Source organism: Protopterus annectens, chromosome 9.part0 (genome assembly GCF_019279795.1).
Source record: "Protopterus annectens isolate FY-2018-M chromosome 9.part0, PAN1.0, whole genome shotgun sequence".
Lineage (NCBI taxonomy): Eukaryota > Metazoa > Chordata > Ceratodontiformes > Protopteridae > Protopterus > Protopterus annectens.
Genome location: NC_056743.1, coordinates 1,326,026,324 through 1,326,047,324, shown reverse-complemented (window position 1 = coordinate 1,326,047,324; position 21,001 = coordinate 1,326,026,324). Strand labels below are relative to the sequence as shown.

Below are 21,001 nucleotides of genomic sequence, written 5' to 3'. Positions count from 1 at the left end.
TATCACTTGCATATTGTGGGACTCACTGAACTTTTCCACTGCAATTCAGTCATCCTTGAAAATAAAAGCTTGTGTTGAACAGGCCTCACTCACGTGGGGACCAAAAGCTAAAAATAAACAGTCATCCATGAAGTCCATTTTGATTCTAGGTATGGGGAGAGGCATGAAGCTATTAGGAATATGTACCAGGAGTCAGTACACTGCAGGTATCTGAATACTGCTAGTAACTATGAATACTGCTAGTAACTATTACACAAATGTTATAAAGACGTTTACATTGAAGTTCAACACATTTTAGCTAACATGTTATAGATCACCAGCAAAGGAAGAGGGGAGGGAGAAACCATGCAACAATGTTTCCCAGAGGAAATACTTGGAAGATGCCAACATACAGAATGTGAATCTCCGCTTCATTGTTTGTTAGAACATGCTGAAAGAGAAGACATGGATTCTGGCCAAAATACATTGTTTTTGTGTTCCAGTGTTGTAATACTGGCAGTCTGAAGAAAGAGCTGTGTAATGCATAGGATGTGCTAGTGCTAAAGGACAACTAACCAATAAGACTGCAGGATTTGAGACTCGCCCCTATATGCTGTTCTGTTTTCAGTTGCAGTCACATGCAAAGTACAGAGCTCATCTCCATTAACAGAAATACAGGAAGGAGAAACTAGCTTCTTTGGCAAACTGCCATTTCAGATGACTTGCAATCTAGTGAGAATGAAATGTGATGTTCTCTGCAATTGGCCAAACACGAGAGATGTCATGCAATGCCTGTTTTGAAATGGTACAACTGTATATTTTCATGTGAGTTATAGAAAAGGGTGTGCATGTTTTTCTTTTCTTCTTCTTTTTAATTAATTTTCTTAACTGGCACGTGTCTCAATATATTTTTATCAGCTGCTCACCTATCTTGCTCTCCAAGACTTGCCTGATCACACACTTATTATTCTTATATCTGAGTGTGTGTGTTGGAGGGGGCTGCAAGGTTACAGTAATGCTGAGAGTGAAAGAGTTGCTAGCATGTTGCTGTTTTCAGATTACTAATCAAAGAAGTGTGAAGAATGAATGGAAGCATTTTCCGTCAACATACTCGTGTCAGCCTGGTTTGGAAAACACCCTAATATCACTTTCAGTAAAACAGATGAAAACTATTTAGGCCATCAGAACATTCAGTTTAAGAACAGAATGTGTACTCAGAATTCAGGGCTTTTAAAGTTACCTTTTCAGAAACTTTAGTTCATTTTGTAGTTTCAACCCTGAAGCTGATCCTCTCAGACCTGTACATTTCAGCTTAAAAACAAGTCCTACGAGATATACAGATGTTAAACAATCTCCTCTTTGGATAGTAATGGAGTAATTTTTTTTTTTTTTATATTTATCATATATTTGTATTTATTAATCATTATGCCAAGTAAGCCCTCTGGGGAGCTAAGGATGTTGATTCTCAATGAATTTCTAATACAATGATAAAAAGATGGAACCTATGTATGCTAAGGCATAGAACATATATCATTTTATCACAGGTGAAGAAAAATAAAAATAACTACATAAAAGTAGAGACAAAAAGAAAAGGAATTGATGTGTTTGGTAGTTCATCTGACTGAGAATAAACATGATTTCCCAGAAAAGGTGTAGCTGGGATGAGGAGAAGGAGGCAGCTGCCCCAGGCACAAGATGTTAGGGGCTGACTGACGTAGTCTCCAGTTAGTCAGTAGTGCAGTAACAGGCATTTATTTATGTACTGGCATTCAAAACAAATGCTGATATTGCTTTTGTGGTCAGGACTGAACACTACAGTGCTTCATATGTGGTATAAGCTGTAGCAAGCCACTTGCTACAAATGTAACAGTTTCTTACAGTTTTAAAGGAAGAAAGAGCTTTTCATTTAAGTCCTGAATAGTTTTGAAGTAGGAGAGGACTCTTTTGCTCCTCGGATAATAGAGGACCTTTTTTTCTTAAAGTCGAGGGGATGCCAGAATGTGGAATGGGATGGCACAGAGTGCCAGAACAGCAAGCAGTAGTTCTGGTTCCAGGTACAGAGTTTAAAAAAGAGTACAGGTCTGAGGTGTACAGTGGAATCTTTACTATTTTATACAAAAGCCTGGGCCTCTGGTTTATTTTAAATGAACGAGTGCATGATATTAAAATGGAATTTTAGTTAAATTCCTCTGTGAAATAATGGATGCACTTGTTTTAAACGTAACATGTAAGTGAACTAAGTATGCATTTTTTGGGAATTTCTATTTTCATAACAATAGGTTTCTTTCAGTTGTTTATTTATTTATTTTACATTTATTTACTAGGAAAGTCTGACTGGATAAGGCCCATTTTCAGTGGAGGTCCAAGAAGAAAAGCTCCACATACAGAGATTATACAAAAGCTTATACAAGAAATTATACAAATAAAAATATATACGAGACATACAGTACACTAGAAGTTATGTTCTAGGCTATTAAAACTGACATGTGTATTATACAATCATCTGATATCATTCCTTATTGTACTGTAGATATTGTAGTTTCTCAAAGTAAGCTGAGGAAGAGTTTGTAGGGGGGGGGGGTGGCTAGAAAAAGATAAGGTTAGAGATTATCTAGATATGAGAGAGAACATAGATTATGAGGTGGTCAGGGAAGAAGAAAAAGTATGACCAGACGCTATTAAAACTAGTTAGCCTAGAGTAGTACAGGAACAAAGCCAGGAGTCATTAAGAACATTTTTAAGAATCTTTATGAATTTGTTGGTATTTGTGTTGGTTCTGATACTGTGAGGTAGTGAATTCCACATTCTTGCTACACGATGAGAAAAATAGCGAGTGTTTGCACAGATTATAGCAACATTTGCTATAGTTTTTAACTGTGGCCATGTCATCTTCTGAGGGACTATTTGCTAGATAGTGCATATGCAAGCTACACCACTACAGACAGGAATTGTGTTGACATCATCTCCTCCAGCATGCATTTGAACAACTGGTAGTGTTTGTAAATTTGCTGTGTGTGGTAGGAGATACATTGGTCTACTACCACAACTGGTAGTGAAGTGCAATCTTGGAGTTGATATATATAAGTAGCAGGGGGGTGTAGGGGGTGCAGGGGGGCTTGCCCCCTGCTTACACTTGGTGGAAAGTGCTATGATTTATGTTGTTTAAACTCAGTATATGTATGATATGTGCTTTCAGTGTCTTGAGTTTCAGTGTTTTGAGTTTTCAAGATTTTGAAGTTTCAGTGTTTTGGTTTCAGTGTTTTGAGTTTCAGTGTTTTGAGCTTTCAGTGTTATGAAGTGAATCCCCACAACCATACTATAACAAAGTGCAACTGAACATATATATTACTTTCTGTTCACACCTGCTGTCAGAGCTTCCCCTACTTTGTCTGTTTCTGCTATCCCCAGTTGTTATACTTCCCACATACACTCAGTGGTCAACTTTCAGACTGCATCCCTCCTAGACTCCCTACTGACCACAGAATGACTAATTAATCAACCAACCAACTACTTAAATTAACAATAACTAAACAAATGTATAAATAAGATGTGCATGTATTTACATTCACTTCCCATACCTGTTTAGTTATATGCTAACACGATGATCTTATAGTCACAGACAGCAGAGATCTAAAGCTCACACACAGTAAATGACTGCTGGTGGCAAAATAGAAACTGCAAGTGCAGTAATTAATATTAAAACTGTAACTGAACACAATGCTCATCTTATCAACAAATCAAGAAACAAGGCAATTGTTAAAAAGCTTTGCCCTTAACATCCCCCTTAATTATGTAACTTCCTGATCACAAAACAGCAAAAACAACTGGGTTAGTTCCACTAGACTAGTGACAATTTTTTTCAGGGGAGACACACTGTATCACTGCTAGTGGCTAAATACAAACTGTACTGACAGGAGTCTCCCCTGAAAAAAATGTCACTAGTCTAGTGGAACTAACCCAGTCAACAAAGGATAAATAAATGAAAAATAAAATGCTTGGAACTTCTTGCTGAATTATACTGTACAATTGCATCAGGTAATTCTTTCAAAGGACCTACCACCCTATCCTTTCAGTTATATTTCCTTACGTCTATTCTGTAATTTCCCCTTTGAAGTTGCCATTTTTGTCCCTGTTTTCCCTCCCCCTACTTATGTTCTACCCCTTCAACTCCAAACTTCCCACTTGATCCCTAAAAATGTGGTGCATTAAATTTGTACCCCCTTTTATCTGTCTTGCGTCTAGTGTTCATTTTTTTAAATTAAGACACTCCTAATGTACAGCCTCCCTTTTTCTTCACGAGTCTGGAAACTGGGTTACATACCATTAAATTCTTCTCGCCGTTCTACTTTCCATTCCTCTATGTAGACCTAGTATTCCTGGGGCATCCTAATTAGTGTGCATTGTACTATGGAAGGATGACCTTAACATCTCTGGAATTCACTCTGGATATTATGCATGCAGCATCCTGCTGGCTTTCGCTACCAATCTTTCATGCTGTGTATTGATATAATTTCCAGATCCTTCTACTCTTCTGTCCTACTTAGGGTCACAGAGTTAAACGTGTATGTTTCTGTGGGTTCCTTCCCTAACAGTGGGCAACTCTGTACTTTATTTATTTATTTGCTTAAGTTTTGGTAGCTGGATTGCCTGACTGGGCAGAGGCACCCATTTTTAGAGAATTGTGAAGAATATCTTCTCTACACTGATTTTATACACCCAAGTGTAAGATCTCCATATATAAGTCCTGCAACATTGAAAAATAGACTACTATTCACATAACACATACAGGAAAAGGTACATGCTGTAATAGCATTAAAGCATTTCCCCCATTTGAGCATGTTGATTTCAGGTAAAAACACATGGAAGAATAGCAGAGCAATATTATTTCCCTGTAACAACCAGAACTGTTGACTGGATTGTGCACCTTGCAGGTTTAGTGCTCATTAGCATTACTGGTAGTGCCTGACCTACTGTTTCCTCACCGATGACCAGATTGTGGATTTTTGTTGAGTAGGCTAGGATATCATCCAGACTCTAGTCAGTGTATTTTACTTATATGCTGAATTTGAGAGAATGCATGTTCTTCCTATAACTGTTCTCAAATTACCAAGGCTGATGCAAGAAGTAGGTGTGTGCATGTTGTGCACAACTGAGTAGTGATGTTTTGATGACATGACAATCTCAGTGATGCATATTTATACAAGTTGATGCCACATTGGAATGTCATCTGGCACTTGTTATCTTGTGAAGCAGAGGAACGTGGTACCACTTTCAGACACAGTGCTCCTGCATTGTGTTTGAAGATGAATATGTTTTTATTTCTTCCATTCCCACTTCAAATAGTGGTTTCTGTGTCAGACTGATGGACCCTTCAAGAAGGTGATTGTCAGGCATGATTTGGGCCTCATGTATACCAACAGTCCACAGAACAATGCTGACACTGCTAAGGTAACTTGAGGAATCACATGCCTGTAACATTATAGAAGTGGGAAACTGAAGTGCAAAAAGAATGCCCAGAGGTGCCTGTGAGTGTGATTTTTTTTTCTTTTTCAACCTAACTGCATAGACTTCAAACAGGTGCTCATAATGTGTACATGCTTGTCTCTTAGCTCATCAGGAGACACATCTCAACAGAGTGGGGTGTCACAGGCTGTGGGAAAAGCTGGTTGCTAGATGTGGTGTGTATCATTGTTCTTTGCCTTAAAGACAACTGTGTTTCAATGATGTTACACTTATGGCACTTTTCCCATTATGTCTCCTATCTGCAGGTCTACCTGATGAGGAAGATGAAGATGATGATCCCAAGATAGCCTCAACACTGTCCTTCACTACTTTCTCTACCTACCTTCTAGTGTAGCAGTTAAACAAGGAGTTTGTTTGCACAAAAAAAATGCCCTTCCCCTACCTTTCACACCTTATGACTTCCTTTCTCTTTTTCCTTCTGCTTGCTGTTTCCAGTTTCTTACATTCCTATCTACCCCATTTCTTCCACATTTCTTTGACCAACAAGGCTGTCAGTTTGGTTCTGCAGCCACATTAATGTATCTGTTGGCTACTATTATACCTCTTAACCTCTAAGCACAAGAAATCTGGACAAAGCTGAAAATAATGGAGAGATAAAACCACAAAAATCTGATCTGACACAAGTTGCCATAATGGTTAAGGTCTTTGCTTCCCATGCGCAAAGTGTAAGGTTTCATCTTGACGTCAGGCCAATACTTGTTTGGAGTTTGCATGCTCTCTGTGTCTTTGTGGGGGTCCTCCCACCTCTAAAAAACATGTTGAGTGTTTTCATCTCAAACTCACAAAAGAATGGAGCTGTGGGCAGCAGCACAGACTCTGTATGGTACCCTGTAGATGGAAGAGTTGTATAAATCAACCTCTTTAATGCACAGTATCCTCATGACAGGAGAACACAGATTACAGACTGCATGATGTGGTGTAATATATGGGTATAGGTGATCCAGTCAGGTTGACTAATACCAATGGGCATGGGCATATGTCATTGATAAGTGACATTAGTTTGTAATTGCCATCTAAGCTCCTGGTATACCACAAAATCATCCACAGGTCCACCTCTCCACCCTAAATCCACCTGAACAATAATTAAAAATTTAAATCTGTGAGAGATTATTTTCTATATGTTTGTATAGTGCATTCTTTCCATCCTTTTTCTAATGCCACTGTATATCCTGGTTTCAATGAAACCACTTCTCTGTCTAGTCTTTTAAAATTGAGAGCAGCTTTTTGTTTAAAATTTATTTAGAAACATAAAGTAATAAGTTTTAGATTTTGCTGTGAGGAAAGGTTTTGTATGTATTATTTGTTATATCATGTTATTGGTTAGAAATGGATGATATGTATAGTATTTATGTATGTAATAGTCTAATTTGTTGTAACATCAGGCCTTATATTGGTTGTATGGGGTTTTTAAACGGTCTCCATGGCAATAGATTGGGGTGTTGGATTAGTTACTTAATTGATTGCTCAACAAATGTGAACAGTTGTTGTGATGAGTTGTTCTGAAGAAGTCCTATTGTACCAAGGATGAAAGCACTTAATAAAGATACTTTATGGAACTTAGCTCCAAAGTCTTCACCTCCTTTTTTGTTTTTCTTTAGTTCATGGTGTTCTTTTAACTTGTTTTAATTTTACCTACATTTAAGCCTCGCATTTTGTGTGTTGCAGTGCACTATGCAACAGGGGTTAGCACTAGCAGAGCCCTGTATAGACACAAATGCCTCGAAAATCAATTTTCCCCTAGATATCTGTCAGTGGAACCCTCCCAAGCTTCCCTACTGCACTACAGGCAACTCATTTGTGCACTGAACAGCATTGCCACACTTATCATCCATAGCCCTCAATAGAGCAAACACCTTAGTTAGTCCTAGCGCAAAAACTGAGCAAACTAACCCACTCCCTTCCCTAATAGCACATACAGCCAGCCTAATTGATATGGGCATCCTGAGACAATGTAGTAATTGCCTCATGTATATTGACAGCCACTTACTCCTAAAACAAATACCCTACGTGAGAGATGTAATTACACTATGAAACTGGAATCAGTTCTGTCATATAACTAGAACCCAGACATCAAACAGGTTGTCAACACACACATTTTTCCTCTCACACAAAATGAGGTCATGACACATAAACCCATATACGCGGCAGTACTCACTTGTATACAGTGCTGTGCAAGTAGAAACCACTACACATAATATCACATACACCAGTGTCTCAGGAAATAAGCCCCTAAGGCAAAACACCTCAAAACCTAATGTCTTGGTCATAGGTGACTCCGTAGTGAGACACACAGATGTCCCCCTCACCAGGCTGAACAAGGAGAAGGTCACGTTCAGCTGTCTGTTAGGTGCCAGGATCCGTCAAATCACATATGCACTCAAGTCACTCAACAACAAGTACTGCTATGACTCTGTCATAGTCCATGTTGGGGTAAACGACTTGATACATATGTCTCTGGACTATATGAAGAGAGACATGACTGAACTCTCAGATAATGTTTCCTAGGCAGGTGTGAACCTAGCCCTAAGCAGCATTCTACCTTCACCCAGGATGATGCCACAATATAAACAAAAAATTATCGATTTAACAATTGGCTTAGCTTGTGGTGTCAGTCCAGGGGGATCCAGTATCTGTCAGCCTGGGAAGACATGGTTGACAGGCCATGCTGCTTTGCCAGAGATGGTCTGCACCTGTCTCCTCTAGGGTTTCAGATACTGGCAAAGGTGCTTGCCTCCCCCATAGTGCTTTTTTTAGGCAATGTCAATACAGCAAAATTTCCCATGTAACAAAATCCACTTGAGACAAACTCAAGGTTCTGCTGCTTAATTCTAGGAGTCTAAACATGAAACTGCACTCCCTGGAAGGAGTCCTCATCTTGGAAGATGCTGACATCTGTGCAGTCACTGAGACATGGTTCAAGGCCACAGAGGGCACCCCGGCTATGCAAGGCTGCAATGCCTTCCACATGTTCAGACCTCAAAATGAGCATGAAAGAACCAAAGGTGGAGGTGTATACATCTTCAGTAAAGCTAAATGCACCTCAAGACTGGTCAAACAGTATGACTCTATCAAACTACTCCATGCCCAATTAACTAAAGGAAAAATACCCTACCACATCATTGCTAGCTATAGATTCCCCACCATGAACCAAGAAAAGCACACCGCCTTCATGGACTTACAGGAGTCATTCACCATGCAGCCCAGCACTTTAGTCATGGCAGATTTCAACTATCCTTAAATCAATTGGGTGACATACACGAGCACAAACATGCTTGCCCAAAGGTCCCTGGGCTTTGTCTATACAAATGTTCTGGAACAGATAGTCTGCACCCCTGCAGGGGACTGAAATGTCCTAGACATAGCACACCAACATGGGGGGAGGTCACTGCACTCCCCACTGTGTGATACCCTCCCTGATAAGGTCAGACCATAAATCAATCCCATTTGAAGTAACCGTTGAATCAGTTACCAACACAGGAGCAAAAAAAACTTTTCCAAAGCAAACTACAGCCTACTAAGTGATGACATAAAAAGTTTTATATCCACCACAATCACAGATAATGACTGTACCTGACAGGATTAAAACCAGGTCCTTCTGAAAAAACAAACCACTCTGGTGGACCTCAAGTATAAACAGGTTATATAACAAAAGGAAGAAACTGATGTCCAACAACAAGAGGGAACTGACTCAACAGAGGAAGAATTCCCTCCACAGCTTGAACAAGAAAATCAGAAATCTTGTAAAGTTCTTTAAAGCTAATTACAAAGCTAAAATAGCATCCTTAGCTGAGGATAATCATAAGTCATTCTTTAACTATGTCCAAAATCTGAAATGGAATGCCCGTGTATGTGCCAAACTGGTAGCAAATGGCACCACTAATACTATACTGGAGGAAATTGTCAAGCTGCTAGCTGACAGATTTGGCGGAAACATCACCCCCCTTTCCACACCAGCCATACTCCAAAGCATACCTGATACCAGTCCTCTGCCTAGTATCTCTAGAGATCAGGTCATATCTGCCCTTTCCAAGCCCAACAACATGGCCTAAATGGGACCAGATAACATCCCAGGTTGCTTATTAAGCAATCTAAAAAAGGAAGCCAATCTGATGGTCGCCTGCTATTAATAAACTCTACAACAGAAGGAAGAAACTGTTGCAGAAAAAGGTGAAGTCCCAAGACTGGAAAAACTCCCTTATTAGCCTCAACAAAAAGTTGAGATCCCTCATCAAATCCTCTAAAGCCAGCTATGAAGGCAGAATTGTGCAGACAGTAAAAACAATCACAAAGCCTTCTATAGCTATATCAAGACCCTCCACGGCAATACCCAGATTTGCTCTGAGATACTGCACAATGGTACCTCCTATACTCAGCCAACAGATATTGCCAACATACTGGCCGACAGATTCAGTGCCCGTCTCCCCCCCAAAGGACCAATCACAATATCGGAAGAATGCCAGGCACCCATCATTACTGCAGCACAGGTTAACGCTGGATTGTCCAAGGTCAGGAATACAGCTTCCATGGGACCCAATAATATCCCTGGCTGTGTTCTACTTGAACTACAAAGCAAACTGGCACCACATCTGTGTGCCCTGTTCAGTCACAGCCTCTCCTCAGGGTTTGTCCCTACCAAATGGTGCATTTCTACAGTCATCCCTTTTCATAAAGGGGAAGCAACTACAGACCCTGGGAATTATTGCCCCATTAGCCTGACAAATCTGATATGTAAAGCTATGGAGCACATCATCATGGACCTGATTAACAAAGATATATGAAATCTCCAAACTCTAGACTCCAAGCAATTTGGCTTTGTGAAAGGGAGGTCATGCCTGCTCAATGTGATTGACTTCTTTGAGTCAGTCACCAGGGCTGTGGATGAAGGTAAGGCAGTGCATACAGCCTACCTTGATCTGGCCAAGGCTTTGATACCATTCCTCACTCAGGAACTATTGATAAACTCACCAAACTAGTCATCAACCCCTATATCACTAAGTGGGTTGCAAACTGACTCACAGATAGAACACACAGTGTGAAAGTAGCAGACTCCAAGTCAGACTGCTGACCAGTCACAAGTGGAGTCCCAGAGGGGTCTGTCCTGGGTCCTCTCCTGTTCAGCATCTACTTCTCAGAAGTCCAGGCCAACACAAAGGGACTTTGGCTGACCAAGTTTGCAGATGACTGCAAGCTAGGAGCCATTATTAACTCCCCAAGTGATGCAGACATCCTACAGAAAGGCCTCACCGAGACCAATGACTGGTGTCGAAACCATGGCCTTAAGCTTAACGCCTAAAATGCGTCATCATCCCCTTTGGTAAAAACTCAGTTCCCCACTAATTAAGACATAGATGGGAGACCACTGAACATTGAAGGCATTATAAGTGATCTGGGGATGCAGGTTGACCGCAACCTCTCCTTCGACCACCACATTGCCACTATGTTCAGAAAGTCCTTCTGTGTGGCACATCTCATTACCAAGAGTTTTGCATCCAGGAAGAAAGAGGTCATTGTCTCTCTCTCTTCTCTTCCTTCATTAGACCAATCATCGAGTATAATGCCCCATTTGGCATGTACCTCACTAGACACCTGCAACAGCTGGAGAGGCCACAGAAGTACCTCATGAAGAGGATCCTTGGCATTAAACACACGTCCTACATGGAGAGACTCAAAAGACTCCAGCTATTCTCTGTCTCATATTGCCTACTTAGAGGTGATCTCTGCTTGACTTACAATGCCATGTCTGAACCAGCTCTGCTAGAAATGATATATCTAAGGAAATCCCAGTCTCTCCGCACCACACACTCCAGAGACTTCAACCTTATTATCACAATCAACAGAACATGCTGGAGGGACAGGTTCCTCACCCAGAGACTGCCCATGCTCTGGAATAGATTTCCCATACATGTCAAGCAGAGTACCTCGCTGACCCTCTTCAAGAGAAATCTTGATGAGTGGATGGGTAATAGAAAGTTCACCCCAGGGATCACTCCAGTGGCTCTATTTGATAGAGGCATTGGGAACTAACGTCAGATGGCATGATGCCAGGGCACTTCTATGGGCTAGGCTTGTAAAGGCTCCAGGTGCATTAGCCTAGTACACACCTATGAACCTATAAAACAGGACCTAGCAGACCCACTTGGTATTCTCTTTAACCATAGCCTGAGAGCCGGTTTTGTTCTAGCAGAGTGGAGAATAGCAACAGTAATCCCCGTGCATAAAGGGTAGCCACCAAGCGATCCTGGGAACTATAGACCCATAAGTCTAACCATCCTCATCTGCAAGGCCATGAAAAGAATCATTCTGGACCTTATCAACAAGGACATAGATGACCTTCAAACTCTAGACCCAACTCAGTTTGGCTTTAGTAGACATCTTCAAGAAAGTCACCAAAACCCTGGATGAAGATAAGAGAGTGCATACTGTCTATCTTGACCTAGCCAAGGTTTTTGACACAGTCCCCCACTCTATCATTCTGAAACTCTCCCAGCCAGGGATTAATCTTTGCATCACAAGATGGGTAGCCAAATGGCTCACCAACAGAACATATACCGTCAAAGGTGGTGACTCCACCTCTACCAGTAGACCTGTCACCACTGGCGTACCATAAGATCTGTGCTAAGCCCTTTACTGTTTAGAATCTATTTCTTGAAAGTCTAGGCTAAAGTAGATGGCCTTTGGCTTACCAAGTTTGCTGATGATTGCAAATTGGATGCAATCATCGAGTCCCCCAACACTGTTAACATATTACTGGAGGGGCTAACATAGACAAATGACTGGTACCAAAGCCATGGTCTAAAACTAAACACAAAAAAGTGCATTATTATCCCCTATGGTGAAGCAGAATTCCCAGCTTATTACAATATTGACAGCATCCTCCCAAGTTCAAACCCAGTGGTAGGAGTTCTGGGAACACAGGTAGATGGCAATCTGAACTTTGGCCACCAAGTTTCCGCACTGGTAAGGAAAGCCTCCTATGTTGCACATTCATAAGTAAGGCCTTGCCTCCAGGTCTAAGGATGTTATAATTCCACTGTACTTGACCCACATTAGACCATTAATAGAGTACAATGCTCCCTTCTGCATGTACCTCAGCAGACACCTGCAGTAGCTGGAGAGACCACATTAGTTTCTCACCAAGAAAATATAGGGCCTCCAACCTATGACTTACATGGATAGACTGAAAGCCATATGACTGTACCCTGTATTGTATAAGCTGCTGAGAGGTGACTTGTGCCTAGCCCACAGGGCACTCTCTGACCCTGCCCTGATGGAAGTGCTGCATATCTGCAAGAAAATGGCACAAGAGTCACTCGCTCTAAAGATCTTAACCTAGCCTGTAACATTAACAGAACATGCTGGAGAGGTAGATATATCTCCCAGAGATTGATGCTACCCTGGAATAAACTTCCAATTTTTGTGAAGCAGAGCTCCTCACTGACCCTATTCAAGTGCATCCTGGACAAATGGATGGGAGACCACAGATTCACCTCTGGGAGTGGCACCCATCTCCTTCATGGGCAGGAGTAGTCAGAGTTTATCATAGACTCGTTACAAATTATGCCCATCTAACCAAGGACAATTGAGGCAACTCGGGATTAAAATAGCTAGGACTGTAAGGGTTCTAGCACTGCTAGCCTAGTAACCCCCTATGAATCTATGAACATACAAAAGTGGCCAAGATGCAGCTTAGGTAGACTTCTTCCTAGTAAGGAAAGGGCACTGGGGTAGAATTAGCAATTGCAAAGTCATCCCCAGTGAAACAGTCAGCCCACGGCATAAACCACTGATTGCCACAGTCAGCTACAAGCAGTGGTCAGAGAAGGCTCTAAGGTCAACAGAGACCAAGCTGAATACCTGGAAGTTGACTGGAGAGAAAGCACAACACTTCAAGAAATTACTCAGGGTTCTAGCACCTCAGGAAGAAGAGGAAGTAGATGGAGTTGAAAAAGAATGGCAGAGTCTCAAAATAGTATGTTTGAGGACTATAGAACAAATATATGGCCAAGCCAGGTACAGAATTAAGGTACATATGGAAAGCTGATGGTGGAATGCAGAAGTCCTGGAAGTCATCAAAAGAATGAATTGGAGGAAAAAGTGGGAGATAGAAAGGACGAATCACATTAGGAAGGAATACTGGCTGGTTAACGAAGAGGCTAAGAGAGCAGATGCAATAGAAAAAAACAAGGTATCAGAGCTAGTCTACCAACTTTTGGAAAGTAAATCAGTAGATGGAACAACAAAACTATATCAGGTTGTAAGGCAAAGATAGAAAGATAACGAAGATAGTCAGAGACACTTCACATAGATGTCAGCAATGACCTTCTCACTAGTACATAGGACATCAAAGGCAGATGGAAGGAGCACTTTCTGTAGCTTCTAAATGAAGAAACCCCTACAGATGCTGTACTGCCCCAGACACAGCCTACGATAAGAGAAGAGGAGGAGTCCACCATAGAAGAAGTAGGAATAGCACTAATTAAGATGGTCAGGGAAAGCAGCAGGATCAGATGAGTTCACAGCAGATATGATAAAGATGCTGGGAGACAGAGGAGAAATGGCTCCTGGGGGTACTCATAACAGTGTGGAGAGAAAGGCATATCCCAGATGACTGGTGAATAAGCATACTAGTGCCAGTGTTCAAAACCAAAGGGGACATTTACAGCCATTGGCAGTACAGAGCTATCAAACCCCTGTCACATTGCATGAAAATTCTGGAGAGGGTGACTGATAAATTGATACACAGAGTAGTAGTTAGTAAGATGGAAGATGAGCAGTTCAGATTCAGATCAAGATGTTAGCACAACTGACCTGATGTTTGCAATGAGACATAGTTGAGAAGAAGATAGAGATGAGGAAAGAGTCTAAATGGACATTCCTAGACTTGAAGAAAGCATATAACAAGGTCCCAAGAAAGATGATTTAGGCATTACTGTGGTGGCTCGAAGTCCCAGAAACATTGGTAGAATTAGTGCAAGCTATGTACAAGGATCCAATGACTCAAGTTCAAACAGTGTTTAATCTAACAGAGGGGTTCCCAGTGGGAGTGGGTAGGCACCAGGGTTTGGCTCTGAGCCCACTGCTGATCACATTGGTTATGGACTACATTAGCAAACAAATCAGAGGGGACAGATCAACAAAGTTTCTGTATGCAGATGGTGTGGTACTACAGGCAGACTCTGAGAAGAGCTTCAGCAAAAGATACAGGAATAGAATCCAAAACTAAAGGCACATGGGATGAAACTATATACAGATGAGACAGTTGTCATGGCAGCAAATGATGACTTTCAGAAAAAGCTAAAAACTGAGATAGAAGGGAAAATAGTGAAAAGGTTTAACAGCTTTGAGAATCTGGGAGGGGTAGTTGAGAAGAAGGGTAATCTGAATGAGGAGGTCAAAGCTAGAATCAGAGTGTAAGGAGTAGCATGTGACAGAAGAATGTCAAAGAAGCTGAAATGTAAGGTGTACAAAACAGTGATGTGACCAGTACTACTGTATGGTACAGAAACCTGGGCAGTAATGGCAGTGCAGCTGAGGATGCTAGAAGAGGTTGAGATGATGTGCCTGAGAAGGGTGGTACGCAGTTATCCTGGTATGACTACACCTCTCTTTTCTTACACAGTTATCCTTGTATGACTGCATCTATCTTTTCTTACACAGTTATACTGGTATAACTACACCTGTCTTTTCGTATACAGATATCCTGGTAGGACTGCAACTCTCTTTTCTTATGCAGCTATCCTGGTAGGACTACACCTCAGTTTTCTTTTGCAGTTATCCTGGTATGGCTGCACCTCTCTTTTTTATGCAGCTACCCTAGTATGACTAAACCTCTCTTTTCTTATGCAGTTATCCTTGTAAGATTACACCTCTCTGTTCTTATGCAGCTATCCTGGTATGACTACACCTCTCTTTTCTTATGCAGTTATCCTTGTATGACTGCACCTCTCTTTTCTTGTGCAGCTATCCTGGTATGACTACATCTCTCTTTTCTTATGCAGTTATCCTGGTATGACTGCACCTCTCTTTTCTTATGCAGCTATCCTGGTATGTCTAAACCTCTCTTTTCTTATGCAGTTATCCTTGTATGACTACACCTCTCTTTTCTTGTGCAGCTATCCTGGTATGTCTAAACCTCTCTTTTCATATGCAGTTATGCTTGTATGACTACACCTCTCTTTTCTTATGCAGTTATCCTGGTATAACTACACCTCTCTTTTCTTATGTTGCTCTTTGCTTGATATGCCTGTGTTATTCACTGCCTTGTACATGTCTGATTAGTGGTGTGGCTGTTTGTGCAGTGACCTCCTTGAGATTTAGCACTAGTGCAGCATTTATCTATGAATCGTGGCCTCAGTGTTTTTAATTTGACAAGTATTCCCTTATGTGCAATAGTGTCAAATGCCTTCGCTAGATCAAGGTAACCTGAATGCAGTGTCAGCCCATCACTTAAGTGCTGCTTTTACTTCTTCAAGGAATATCACAAAATTCAAAACTCAAGCTTGCCGCTTACTGTGCTCATACTGTTTCACATGTAACAGAAGTGGGTCTCCTTTGTCATTTTATGTAATTTCCACTATGACTTTCTCTGTGATTTTACACAGAACATCAGTGAAGCTAATTAGTCTAAAATTGTTTGCATCTGACATGCCTCCTCCTTGTGAATTTGTATTACTTCTGCCTGTTTGCAATAGGTCACAGACATGTCTTAATGGTAATATTTTGTTTAAAATGATTGAAAGGAGTTTAGCAAAAGTTTTGTTTGTTATGCTGTCTGGACCCATCAAACATAAGTTTTTAATTTTATTTGGAGCAGCAATTATCTTGTCTACAGATAACACCCCTTGTTTGAGTAACACTCTGACGCATTTCTATTTAATGTGAAATTTCAAAAAAAAAAAAAAAAAACTTCTGCAAGTACCTTCACTATAGCCTGTGGTGATCATTTTTTCTATTTATTTATTTATTTATTTGCATTTGTTGACCGGGAGTGTCTGACTGGACGTAGGTCCATTTTCAGCGGAGGCCCGGGGAGAAAAGCTCCACAGTTAAAATAAACAGACAGTAGTTACATTGGATTACATAGCGATTAACAATTTGATTAACATAGCAATTAATTACAAACATATTTACAGATGAAGAACATAATACATCAGTAGACAACTAGAATCTTTATCTGCAAAGTACATAACAAACATTAACAAATGTTACAATAAGAAGTTCCTGCTGTATAATAAGTACTAGGCTTATGAGCATCTGAGCTTGCTATAATCAAGGTAGTCAGTGGAGTGGAAAGAAAGGTAGTGATTGGATGGGGTGGTTGATATTAGAGTGGGAGTTGCAAGGGCATAGCCAGCATGTTTTTAGGTGCACTTTTAGTAAAGTTTTGAAGTGGGTGAATGATGGTACGGAGGTAATTGTGGGTGGGAGGGAGTTCCATAATTTGGCTATGGTGCAAGAGAATAGTGCTTCACCAGCAGAGTTATTGGCTTTAGTGATCTGCAAGTGATTTTTGTTGATGGATCTTAATGGTCTGGTGGTGCGATAGGGTTGGAGTAGATTCTGGAGAGATGGGACATTTAGTGGATGGTTTACTAGTTTGTGGGCGAGTGAGAGTTGATACCACTGAAGGAGGTGAGGGAGTTCAAGCCAGCCCAGTTCAGCAAGTGAGAGACAGTGGTGACTATGGTAGGATGCCCCTGTGGCGAATTTGGCGATTTTGTTGTAGCAGGTCTCTAGCTTGTTTAGATCGCATTGCCTTAGGTTGGTATATATTGGAGAGGCATACAGTGGGAATTTGCTATTGAAATCTTTGCTGCTTTGGTGAGAAGTTGCTTATTTCTGTATAACGCTCCTAGTTTTTTGTGGACTTTTTTTATGGTCACGGATATGTGAATGTCAAATTTTAGTTTATTGTCTATTTTCACTCCTAGCAATTTGGTGTGTTCAGTTGGGTATATAGTGGTGTTGTCTTTTGCTGTGATGTTAAAGAGAGAGTTGTTTTAAGTATGTTTGGTGGGTTGGAAGATGAGTAGTTTAGTTTTGTTTGGGTTGAGTATTAACTGGGCATCGGATAACCAAGTTCAATAGAGGAAAAGGCTTCCTGTGTGACATTTTGCAGTTTGAGTAGGGACTGGGCTGAGCAAATGATGGTTGAGTCATCTGTGTATTGTATGAGTGTGCCATGTTTGGTGGCAGAGGCTAGATTATTGGTGAAAACAGAGAAGAGTAGGGGTCCAAGGATGGATCCTTGGGGAACCCCTATGGAGACAGGTAGTTGGGGAGACATGTCATTCTGCCATACAATGGATTGTTGGCGGTCAGACAGGTAACTCTGAAACCAGTTGGTGACTGATTGAGAGAAGGATAGGTTATTGAGGACAGAGATGATTTGTTTGTGTGGGACCATGTCAAATGCTTTAGATAGGTCTAGGAAAGTAGCAGAGGAGAGATAGCCATTGTTTTTATGCTGAAGGATAGTGTTAGTAAAGGAGAGTAAGGCAGTGGTGGTGCTATGGTTTGGTCAGAAACCATGCTGAATACTGGAAAGGAGATTGTTAGTAAGGAGGTAGTCTGAGACCTGAGAGTGTATGCATCTCTCTAATATTTTGCAGAGTGGAGAGAGAATAGCTATGGGGCGGTAATTGGTTAGTTCTGTGGAGGTGCCGCCTTTGTGGAGGGGAATTATATGTGATACTTTCCACAGTGTGGGAACGTAACTTTCTGACAGAGATCGGTTAATCAAGATGAATACTGGGTAGGCCAGAACATCAGCTGCGATTTGTAGGTATTCAGTTGGGAGGTTGTCTGCTGCTAATTTGGTGGGCTTAAGTTTAGTTAAGAGTTTTTTTATGTTGGAGGTAGGTACAGGAAAAAAAGAGAAGGCAGTGGGGAGATTACTAGTTGAAGGTGTGGGTTGGAGGGGAGGGGGGTTGTGTTGTTTAGCTAGTGATAGTATGTTTTGTGTGAAGTGTGTTTTGAATGAGGTAGCAATATTTTGTGAGGGATGTTAGGAGGAGGGGTACTGACTTTACCTGGGTGGAGGATGGAGTTTATGGAGGACCAGAATTGTTTGGGGCTGTGTTGGGAGGAGTCTAGGGCAGACTGGTAGTATTGGAATTTGGCCTGTTTTATTAGCTTTTTGATTCTATAGCGTAGTTCTAGAAATTTCTGTCTAGTTGAAGGGGTTTTGGTTTTGCACCAGTGCTCCCAGGCTTTATCCCTGTTTTTCATTTCTGACTTAGTGTTTTTCTGTAGCCATGGGGAGGGTTGTGCTTTGGTTCTGGAAAGTCTTATGGGGGCATGGTAATTAAGGATGCTCAGGAAGGTAGTATTAAAAAATTCAACTGCGTCATCAAGACTGAGGTACTTTAGAGGATGCTAGTTACAATCTTTGAGGGATAAGATGAATGTGAATGGGTTAAAGTTTAGTTTTTTATGTATTTGATGGTAGATGACAGGTTTAGCTTGGTATAGGTATTTTTTGAGTAGGAATGTCGGGGAGTGATCACTGAGGCTATCTGATAAGCAGCCTGTTATATATGACTGGGGGCTCTTACTGACTAGTATCCAGTCCAGGGTAGTGTGCTTGCTGGAGTTTTTAATTATCCTGGTTGGCGACTGGACTAGTTGGGTGAAACCATGAAGGTTTACATGATGGGTTGGATGGTTGCCAGAACAGGATTGCCAGTCAATTTTGAAATCACCTAAAATTATAGTTTCTTGGGGGAGATGGTGGGTAGGCCAGCTGAGGTTTTCTACTGGAGGGATGTTTTGGCCAGGTGGGAAGTAGCATCCAGTTATGTTGATGGTTTTGTTTAGGTTTATTTTTGAGGTTGGTATATATTATTTCTTCATTGCCTATTTGTGGAGCTGATGATTTTAAGATCTGGATGTTTAGATGCTGTTTAAATATTATAGCTACAATGCCTCCTTTCTTGTTTAGCCGGTCTACTCTTAGTATGCTGTAACCGGTAGGGAGTATTTGCTCACTGGTAATGTGAGGTTTTAGCCAGGTTTCTGTCAGGATGACTATATCTGGGGAGTACAAGTCTATGGTGGCATGGAGTTCATGGACTTTGTTGGATATACTTCTAATATTTAGGCTTAGTAGAAGGAAGTCACTTGGCTTTCTATTGGCTGTGATATGGGAGAAGTTATGGTTTCTAGTCTGATTATGAGAATTGGGGTTGGAGATGGCTCCACTTAGGTCTAGTTTTGATATGCATGAGGTTATTAGTTTTCTCAGTTTTTGAATGTGTTTGTTTATTAGGGAAACTTTATGATTGTGATCTGTGGGTAATAGTTATGGTGGGAGGGTTACTATGTTAAGTTGTAGGGATGATTTATGTTTCAGTAATATAGTTGGTAGAATATGTGGGGGTGCATAGGGATGGTTCTTGAGTTGGTGGGAGGGGAGCTGAGTGAGGGTGAGACATGAGCGGTGGTGTGAGTAGTAGTACAGTGGTAGTGGCTGAGTGGGGGAATGATGGAGCTTTGGTAGGATGTAAGATATGTAAGGAGAGTGCATGCACTGAGCATAGGTAAGGTATGCTTGTACATGTTAGTTGAGGGCATGTGATAGTAGTGGGAAGATGGAGGAGGTAGTGTTGGGGTAGTGCTGTGATTGGCTATTGGAAAGATGGGAGGGGTTTGTGAGTGTAATAAAGGTAGGACCACTGGGGGCGGGAGTGAATGGGGGCAGGGTGGGGAGCGAAGCGGGTAGAGACCCTGTTAGTAGCTCTTATGAGGGGGCTGGAAACAATCAGGTAACTGAGTAAACTGATAACTGAACATATGATGTTGACATATTGATAACAAGTCATCCCACGAGCCTTTCCATTTCAAGTGAAATGGAAAATGAATTCTCTCTCTTTAGCCAGATCATATTAACATCCTAAGTATTTTCATGTCCTGGAATAAAACTTTCTTTTTCTTGCCTTGCTTTTAATGCAACCTCAGTTTTCCCTTCACTGCTACCACCTTTGAGTAGTATTTGTGACTGTGTTTGCCGACAGATTGAAGTCAACCATCCTGTATTCCCAAATGTTTTTGTGTATGGAATACCCCAGTATTTGTTTAGGGTAGTGATTCACACTGTGGTGTTATCACTTCTGATCAGTGACTGTCATGCCAAACTCTTTATCTTATTGTGTTTCTATGCAATGGCTGAAATAGGTTCTCAATACGTCTTTGCTCTGCTTAAAACATATAATAAGTAAGTAAGTAAATAAATAGCTGCCTGATTCCTGATTCTTCTCCCTGACTGGGGGCTCTTCATTCTTTATTCAAGATCAACTTTAATCAAAACATCAATTGGTTCCTTGTTGCTCCTTAGCCTAGATGAGGGCATCTGCTATTTAATGTCTGGAAAATACAGGTCTCCCAGTTCTGTCACCTGCTTTTTACCTATCCACTTATTGCGGCTTTGACCTGTGGTCATCCTTCTTTCTTGCATCTGGCGGTACGTACAGCTTAGTTTTCCAATAACCATCTTCTACTA

At 41.1% G+C, this 21,001-nt stretch overlaps 1 long non-coding RNA gene across 2 annotated transcripts in view; it reads left to right on the top strand.

Moving 5' to 3' along the window:
- The window catches only part of LOC122812051, a 52,423-nt gene extending 45,361 nt beyond the window's left edge, over nucleotides 1-7,062 (top strand). The window contains exons 1-2 of one of the 2 annotated variants that reach the window (XR_006366331.1): nucleotides 178-804; nucleotides 5,748-7,062. This is a non-coding gene — a long non-coding RNA (uncharacterized LOC122812051). Of the gene's footprint in view, nucleotides 1-177; nucleotides 805-5,747 lie in introns of those variants that run through there. The other variant, XR_006366332.1, reaches the window with a different exon arrangement.
- Nucleotides 7,063-21,001: the final 13,939 nt, after the last annotated feature.